Below are 8,864 nucleotides of genomic sequence, written 5' to 3'. Positions count from 1 at the left end.
TAGAGACGTTCTATTCTACACCAGGAAGCTTCTCCCACATTTGATCTCGCCACACACATAGATGTCATATACATGTATACATCTGCCGCCTTGAGCCAATTACAACCTCTCAGCTTAACCTACCTCACAGGGTTGTTGTAAAGAAAAAAATGTGTGAGGGAAGGGTTCATGTAGAACACCTTCAACAGATAAATGGAATTAAATAAAAAATTAGCTGTAAACTGCCTTGAGTCCCTGTCAGGGAAAAAGGCAGGAAACAACAACAGAAACTGAGAAAAATCAGGAACCTACCAGACAGGAAATCCTATTGAGCTCAGTAGGGCATAGTTCTAAGTAAAAATGTTTAGGATTGCAGTATAAGGCTGCCCAATCTCTACGCCATTCGGTGGGATTTAATTTCTTCACGTGCCAAATTCAGACATACTGTACAAAACTTTTCCTCAACCAAAGTTTGGCGTTCATGATGTGTTTTTTTCTGCTCTTACTTTTCTACATTATATGCTCTCTCTTTATTGGGAATTACAGCGCTTTTTTCTAAATAATTTTTTTTAGGGGTACTCTCATTTCCCTACTCATATTGAAACACTGCCCCTCAATGAGGCCAAACTTAGATTCACAAAATGTTTAGGGAGGACCCCTGCATCCCCCCAGGAAAGCACTGGGGAAATACAACTCTGCACTGCTATGTTTTGTAATTTTGATTGCATTTCTTCTTGTTTGTACAGTACTTTCAATTTTACATTAATAAAAAACTTAATTTTTTCAACAATAGGTTGTAAATATATTTAGTGGCCTGCATTTTGGTTCTGCAATGATTCTTTGTTTCATTAAGCATCCCTCCAGCTACATCCCTCTTGCTTTTGCTTCTGTTTATTTAGAAACTGGCCCAGTGATTGAAATATAATCCCATAATGTGCTTGCCATGTGCCACCGTGACCAAAGGCTGCAACTTTTGTTGCTGCACGTTTTTGTTTAGCTTGGCATATGTATGTGTTTAATTCTAAAACTTGCCAGTTGAACCTCTTGACTTCCCTAAACCCCAGCTTTTATTTTATTTTTCACTCTGTCGAAGCTGATAGTTTCTTCTCCAGCCTTTCTGCTGTGGTGCATGACTGCCCTCTAGCAGTGACAGAGAATTTTTTTTTTTTTGCCAGAATCAATTCAACCACAATACAACTGATGGTGATCACACAATTGCCTCATTTTCTCATATGATGTTTGGGCAAATGTGGCTCATATATTAATCACCCCACATGCTCTTCCTACCAGCTTGTGATTCCCTGATGATGTTCTATCATATCTGCCAACACGTTACATTGTGTTGCTCCTTCGTGAGCTGATTTAGGAGCTGATTTTTGTGCGTGTTTCTGTGTGGTGCAGTGGATAGTGTGTTGGAGTTGGATTGGGTTGATGAAGAAAGGAGGAAGGCCCGGGTTTAGATCTTTGTTTAGCCATAGTGGGAAAGGATTTTGAGGCAGACATCCTGGCCCACAACTAGCAGAATCAGCAAGAAGGCCCACAAACACAGCAGGGCTTGTGTGCCACATTTTGAAGTACAGTACTGTATCTGGGACGTGGGTGGCACTGTGGGTTAAACCACAGAGCCTAGGACTTGCCGATCAGAAGGTCAGCAGTTCGAATCCCCGCAATGGTCCCTGCTCCTGCCAACCTAGCAGTTTGAAAGCATTTCAAAGTGCAAGTAGATAAATAGGTACCACTCCAGCGGGAAGGTAAACGGTGTTTCCGTGCGCTGCTCTGGTTCACCAGAAGCGGCTTAGTCATGCTGGCCACATGACCCGGAAGCTGTACGCCGACTCCCTCGGGCAATAAAGTGAGATGAGCACCGCAACCCCAGAGTCGGCCACGACTGGACCTAATGGTCAGGGGTCCCTTTACCTTTACTGTATCTAACGTCATGCACATTGCCATTGTTAACGGATAAATCTGAGGGCTCCCTTGGACAAAAAAACCCAAGGACACTGGCAAGGAATACCAGAGCAAGGCAGCAGTAGGCTTGGTCTTTATTGAAGACTGTCACGACAGGACTCCCACCTGTCACAAGATGGAACAAGATGGAAGCCCCAAACAAAAGAGCCCCAAACTTTTATTAGCTGCTTATCCCCATGTTACACCTGCCCCCAAACTACATCACTCATGCATCACAGTTACATCATGAAAGGGGAGGTCTGGTGGCAGTAATCTGAGCATCCTGGACCCTGCCCCATGGTTCTCCTTGCCTTCCACCAAACACCCATCAAGTGTAACAAAAGAGATATTTACATTTCCCCATTTCCCAGCCAAGTTAATCACACTCTTTTGTCTTCATCTGGGTTTGTTATTTCTGGAATGGCTACCTGTCTGGCACTCAGGTATCAGGATGCCAGGGATTATCACTCAGGCAGAGGGGCTGCTGAGTAGCTGAGCTCACATGTCTATATGAATCTCTGAAGTTTTCCCTGTGAGCCAGTACATTTATACACTGATACATTTATCAGTGAATTGTTACATTTGGTATCGTGCAGCAAAGGCCCTTTGAATAGATCGGAAGAAACTGTGATGAAGTGTTTTGTGGGGACAAATCACAAAAGTGGTTGTGCTGATTTTGGTAGTGGGCTGCATGTGCATGATATCTGCTGGAGGGGCAACCCCCCCCCCCAACCTATACATAAATTCCTGCAACACCATCAAAACGAGTGCTGGTAAGGAGGTTATTTAAGACTAGAGTCTAACATAATTGAATTGCTTCAATGCTTAGTCAAGAAGATTATTGCAATTGTGCCCATTGTTTTCTGGAACCTGTGTCTGATAACTCACTGCTAGTCACTATTCCCACCCCACCCCCATCTTTTTAAAATACTGATTTTATTTATTTTCATGGAACAGAAGGTAAATTTTGAGAAAACAATTGTTACCACAGTAAACAACAAACAATTTTTCCTGAAAAAACTACAGACTTTTATCATACCATGTGTTACAAGTTTCATTTGATTCCTCTAAGAGATCAAGCCACATTTTCCTATGAGTACCGGGTGGATTCCTGCCACAGTCTGAACAATTTATGTATTCAATAAACGTTTGCCATATGTTATAAAATAAATATGAATTGTGTTTGCCCTTTGCTGGTCACGATTTTTGAGAATTGGGAATGCTTTGTTCTAATTTACTAGTTTGAGTTAGACAGAGTTGTCATTCTTCAGGTTTTTTTTATCAGGATGATTGGTCCATCACCACACCATACTCTTTTTGAAGGGACCTTCAGGATTCTATTCCAACCCTGAAGAGCTTCTACCAGTCAGTGTAAACAATACTGAACTACATGGGCCAACGCTCAATATAAGACAGCTTCCTCTGTCTCTCTCCCTCTCTGTCACCCCTGACTCCAGTCTAGTCATTTTATATATACCGGTAGTTGAATCCCTGGCAGTTGGATTTAGAGGACACCATCACCTTGCTGGTAACAAACTCCAAATTATTTTTAATATGATTTGAGCTTTTTGGTTTCCATGCTTATTCAGTATCCAGCTATAGCCTGAAACCCAAACAATACATTATGAGAAATTTGTGGCACCCCCTTCTCCCTTGCACATAGAAAATTAGCAGGTCATGGAGTGGCTAGGTCAAATCACTTCACCTTGAAAGATAGCTTTCTATGTGAACTTTTTTTTGAGGGGGGAATGGAGGAATATAATAGCCCTTAATTCAAGGCACCGGGTCAGCAGAACCTTCTTCTTTTAATTATTTTTCTTTTAATTATTTTTGAGACTGGAATGGAAGTATGAAATAGATTTTCTATCTGCCAGTTAATTAGCACCCAGAAAACAAAGACTGCTGGAGGATGAAAAAGCACTAATTAACAGGCTCCTTTTGGACTTTTTGGGGTGGAAAAAAAAGAACAGACTTGTGATGACTGGGACTGAAGATTGGGAAAACACTGCTGAGCAGATTGAGAAATAGCTGGATATTATATTGAAACACAGCTAGATGTTATCCTGGAGTGTATATTTTGAATACAGTTCTACCTTGGTTTACAAACTTAATCCGTTCTGGAAGTCCATTCTTAAACCAAAACCGTTCTTAAACCAAGGTGTGCTTTCCCTAAAGAGGCCTCTCGCCGCCGGTACCCTTCCACCGTTTGGATTCTGTTCTTAGACCGAGGTGAAGTTCTCAAACCAGGACACTATTTCTGGTTTTGTGGAGTTTGTAAACCAAATCGTTCTTAAACCGGACTGTTCTTAAACTGACGTACTGAAGGGAGAGGGAAGGGTTGCTTTCTATATATTTTGTACCTTTGCTTTCTATATTTTGTACCTTTGCTTTCTATATTTTGTACCTTTGCTTTCTATATTTTGTACCTTTGCTTTCTATATTTTATACCTAAGAAGGATCTTCATATATACCTAAGAAGAATCTTCATATTCTCTGTAAGTTAATTTCTGAGCTAAGGGCCCCTCAAGGAATGCAAGATAAGACAGAGACTGTAAGCTAGAAATAGCCTCGCCTTAGGAATGCAAGATAAAAAAGACACAGACGGGAGGAGACGGGGGGATGCAGGACGCTTAGAAAGAACAATAGGGAGGGCTGTTTTAGAAGGCTATAGACATGCTAAAAATAAGTTGAAAACTTTTTCGGGAGGGCGTGGGGAGGAGGGAGAGAGCCCACTCAAGGTATAAGAAAATCTGCAGAGGGGTATTTTCTGGGCAGTCAGTTTTTCCAGAATTTATTCTGCTGGCTGTCTCCTGTGCACAGAGAATAAAACTGCTTTCCTCCAAAGAAGGATCTTTCCTGGAGTTTTCTTTTACTCTCTCTCTGGATCTGAGGACGCGGGCCAACGATTCCCTGGCATGGACTAGGCTCAGCCTACATCTTGGTTCCCTGACCGGGAATCTGCCCCACCTCAGAGGGCTGGGGAGAGCCAGGCTCAACCTTGGTGGACAGCTCGGATCGGTGATTGCAGCTTCCATGCGCACCCTGCCAATTTGTGGGGGGAACCAGCCACACCGCTCCAGAGCAAGGACCCAGGTTGAGGGAGGAAAGAGGACTGGCCAGGGAAGGGACTCTGCAGCAGAAACACGGTAAGCCCAAGGGAAAGGGCTGGGCGTGGGGCCCAAGGGAAAAGAGGGAGGCCTGATCAGCCTCACCTGGTTATGCAGTAGGGTACAGCCAGGAAGGGAAAAAAGGGCGTGGCAGTGGTGTGCCACCAGCTGGGCGTGGGGCCCAAGGAAAAAAAAAAAGGAGGCCTGATCAGCCTCACCTGGTTATGCAGTAGTGTGCAGCCAGGAAGGTTTGCTAAAAAGGGGAACAGAGGCGTGGCAGTGGTGTGCCACCAGGAAGGTTTGGTAAAAAGGGGAACAGAGGGGAAAATTATTTTGGGGTTTTGTGTATTGCATGCTGAAATTATTTTGGTGTTTTGTGTATTGCATGCTGAAATTATTTTGGTGTGTTTAGTGTGTTACATGTTGAAATTATATTGACGTGTTTTGTATGTTGTATGTTGCATGTCAGATATTCTAGTGACTGAATTGTCAAGTGTGGGCCAGGGCTTAGTGTCCCCTTTGGCCGAGCGATTGTAGGGCTGTAGTGTGTGGAGAGTGAAAGAATTTACAACCTGTTAGCAGCAGAGAATCTGAGAATGGGGTCTGGGGCAAGCCAATGTAGTCCTCTGGAATGTTTTTTAAACAACTGGAAAGCAGCCACAAAGCATGATTCTTGGGGAATCAAATTGAGGCAACGGAGGATGAGAACATTATGTGAGGTTGATTGGCCCTTGCAGCAAACTAACTGGCCTTCGGAGGGGAGCTTTGATTTGCAACTAATCAACCCACTGTATCAAAATATCTTGAACGCCCACCCAGACCAGATCCCCTACATTTCTACTTGGAAAACCAATGTAGAAAAGAACCCATTGTGGTTGAAAGCCTGCCGAGGCGACGCCCCACAAAGTACAGTTTGTGCAGTTCGACCGACAGGGAAGTTAGAAAAGCCCCCAGTGATACCAGACCCAGGAGAAGAGGAGGGGGAAATCATTAAACCACCTCCACCCTATGCCCCACCAACTGCCCCTCCCCTGGACCCAGGCCCCCAGGCACCGGGAGGAGCTAGCCCCCAGCCTGAACCCTCCAAGGCTACTGAATCTGAAGAGGAAGAAGAGGATGATGAGGAATTTGTAAAGGGATTGGTTGAATTAGCAAAGAAGGGAAGAGAGTGGACTCAGTATCAGTCTTTGAGATTGCAACAGTATGTACAACCCTATGCAGAAGAAGTGGATGTTAGCCCCCACGTGTTGGCTGCAGCAGGATGCTCCTCAACACAAAGGAAGAAATGGCAGAGGGAATGGATAGAAGCAGCAACCAGGGCAGCCTTCCATAAGTCCCATGAGGCACAGAAAAAGGGTGGGGTCGGAGTAATGCCCCTCCGAAGGGTTTATGACCCACCAGGACCTCCAGGGGATAATGGAGCGGAAGCAGAACGGACCTACACGGTCCAGCATATACCCTTTTCAAGTACAGATGTCTGTAACTGGAGAAATCAAAACCCATCCTTTGAGGAAAACCCAGCGAAGATCATAAAGCTGTTTGAAGGGATTTTTAAAACTTATAATCCCACCTTTGATGATGTGCAGTATTTGATGGATGCGCTGCTAACCACAGAAGAAACTAGGCGAATCCATGCTGAAGCCCGAGCGCACCTGAGAGCGCAGGGAGTGCAGGATCCAGCTCTGGCAGCAGGATATCCAGAAAACACCCCGAATTGGAATTATCAGACTGTTGATGGCCAGAACATCCTCACTACCTACCGCCAGAATGTGTTAAATGGTATGAGAAGGGCAGCTAGGAAACCCACCAACTTTGTGAAGGTTAGAGAGGTAGTGCAGGGGAATGAAGAGGCCCCAGGAGCATATTTGGAACGCCTGAAGGAAGCCTACCGCCAGTATACTCCTGTGGACCCAGATGAGGCTGCCAACGCCCCTATTATAAAAGCTGCCTTTGTGGCCCAAGCGGCGCCCGATGTCCGCCGAAAGATTCAAAAACACGAGGGGTTCATGGGCCACACCCTTGAGTGGATGTTAGAACTGGCTCAAACCACTTATAATCAGAGGGGGGAAGAGGCACAAAAGAAAAAGGAGAAGTATCAAGCAAAGAAGTTGATGGCGCTACAGGCTACTGCACCCACCCCTCAGGAAAGAGGAAGTGCCCGGGGAAGAGGGCAAGGTCATCTGGGGAGGAACCAGTGCGCCATCTGCCGGCAGGAAGGGCACTGGAAAAGAGAATGCCCACAGGCTCACTCAGATGGAGGAGTACAAGGAGAGCGAATCCCAGGCCCAATCCCCGCGGGACCTGGACAAGAACTGAGACCTTGGACATCTGCAAATACAGGCAGGGGTAGAGGACGTGGACAGAGACCTCCCTGGCACCCTCCAGCCCAAAGACAGCCCGCCGCGATGAGCCTGAGAGAGGAGGAGGAAGAATACTAGGACAGACCGGGCCCAGCTGATTTAGGTTCCCGTGAGCCCATGGTCAAAATACAAACAGGGAACCGAACCATCCCTTTCATGGTTGACACAGGAGCCGCCCACTCTGTTTTGCCAGTACCAGTGTCCAAGCCCACCAAGCAAACAATTAACATAATAGGAGCTACAGGCAAATCACAAAGAGCCCCCTTCTTGCAATCTGTTGCCTGTCGCCTGGGCGGCCAAGTGGTCCAACACAAGTTTTTGTATATACCAGAGTGTCCCATCCCATTATTGGGCCGAGACCTGCTATCAAAATTGCAAGCCCAGATTTCCTTCCAACCGACAGGAGAAGTGACAATGACTACGGGGCAAGCAGGAGAGTTCTCCTTAGAGGTACCCTTGAGGGAACACTGGCGCTTAATGATGGTAAAAGAAGAGGAGGGGATTATTCCAGAAGACCTCCTGCAAGAAGTTAACCCTGGTGTATGGGCAGAAAGCAACCCGCCCGGAATGGCAAAGAACATCCCACCTATAATAGTCAAGCCCAAGCCATTCGCCAACCCTGTGGCTGTGAACCAATATCCTATCCCCCGAAGAGCTGCGGAAGGAGTATGGGTACATTTGGAACGGTTACTCCGCCATGGCATCCTGAGACAGTGTCAATCTCAGTGGAACACCCCACTCTTGCCGGTGAAGAAGGAAGATGGCTCGTACCGCCCGGTCCAAGACCTTAGATTAGTCAACCAGGCCGTGGAGACCCTCCACCCCAATGTGCCCAATCCTTACACGCTGTTGAGTCTAATACCTCCCACCGCATGTTATTTCACCGTATTGGACTTGAAGGATGCATTCTTCTGTTGCCGCCTGGCAGAAGAAAGTCAGCCTCTGTTTGCATTTCAATGGACAGATCCGGGAACAGGCACCAGGGTGCAATACACGTGGACGAGGCTTCCACAAGGCTTCAAGAATTCTCCAACCCTTTTTGGGGTTGCATTGGCCTCGGACCTGTCTAGCTTCCCCACCAGTCCGCGCAGAGTCTTGATGCAGTACGTGGATGATCTTCTTTTGGCCTGTTCAGACAAGAGCACGTGTATGGAGGCCACCAAGGACTTGTTAAATCACCTGGCTGGAGCAGGATACCGAGTATCTAAGAAAAAGGCCCAGATATGTCAACCCACCGTGAAATACCTTGGATTTGATATATCCCATCAGCGACGGACCCTAAGGGAAGAAAGGAAGCAAGCCATCATCCAGATTCCAGAGCCAAAGAATCGCAGGGAACTTCGCGGCTTTTTGGGCTCAGCAGGATTCTGTAGAATATGGATACCAGACTACAGCACAATTGCCAAGCCTCTGCATGAGTCAACCAGAGGAACTGAAAAGGACCCCTTTGTGTGGGGAGAAGAGCAACAAC

The sequence above is a fragment of the Podarcis bocagei genome, assembly GCF_964188305.1.
Source record: "Podarcis bocagei genome assembly, chromosome: Z".
Lineage (NCBI taxonomy): Eukaryota > Metazoa > Chordata > Lepidosauria > Squamata > Lacertidae > Podarcis > Podarcis bocagei.
This window is presented reverse-complemented; position numbering follows the sequence as displayed.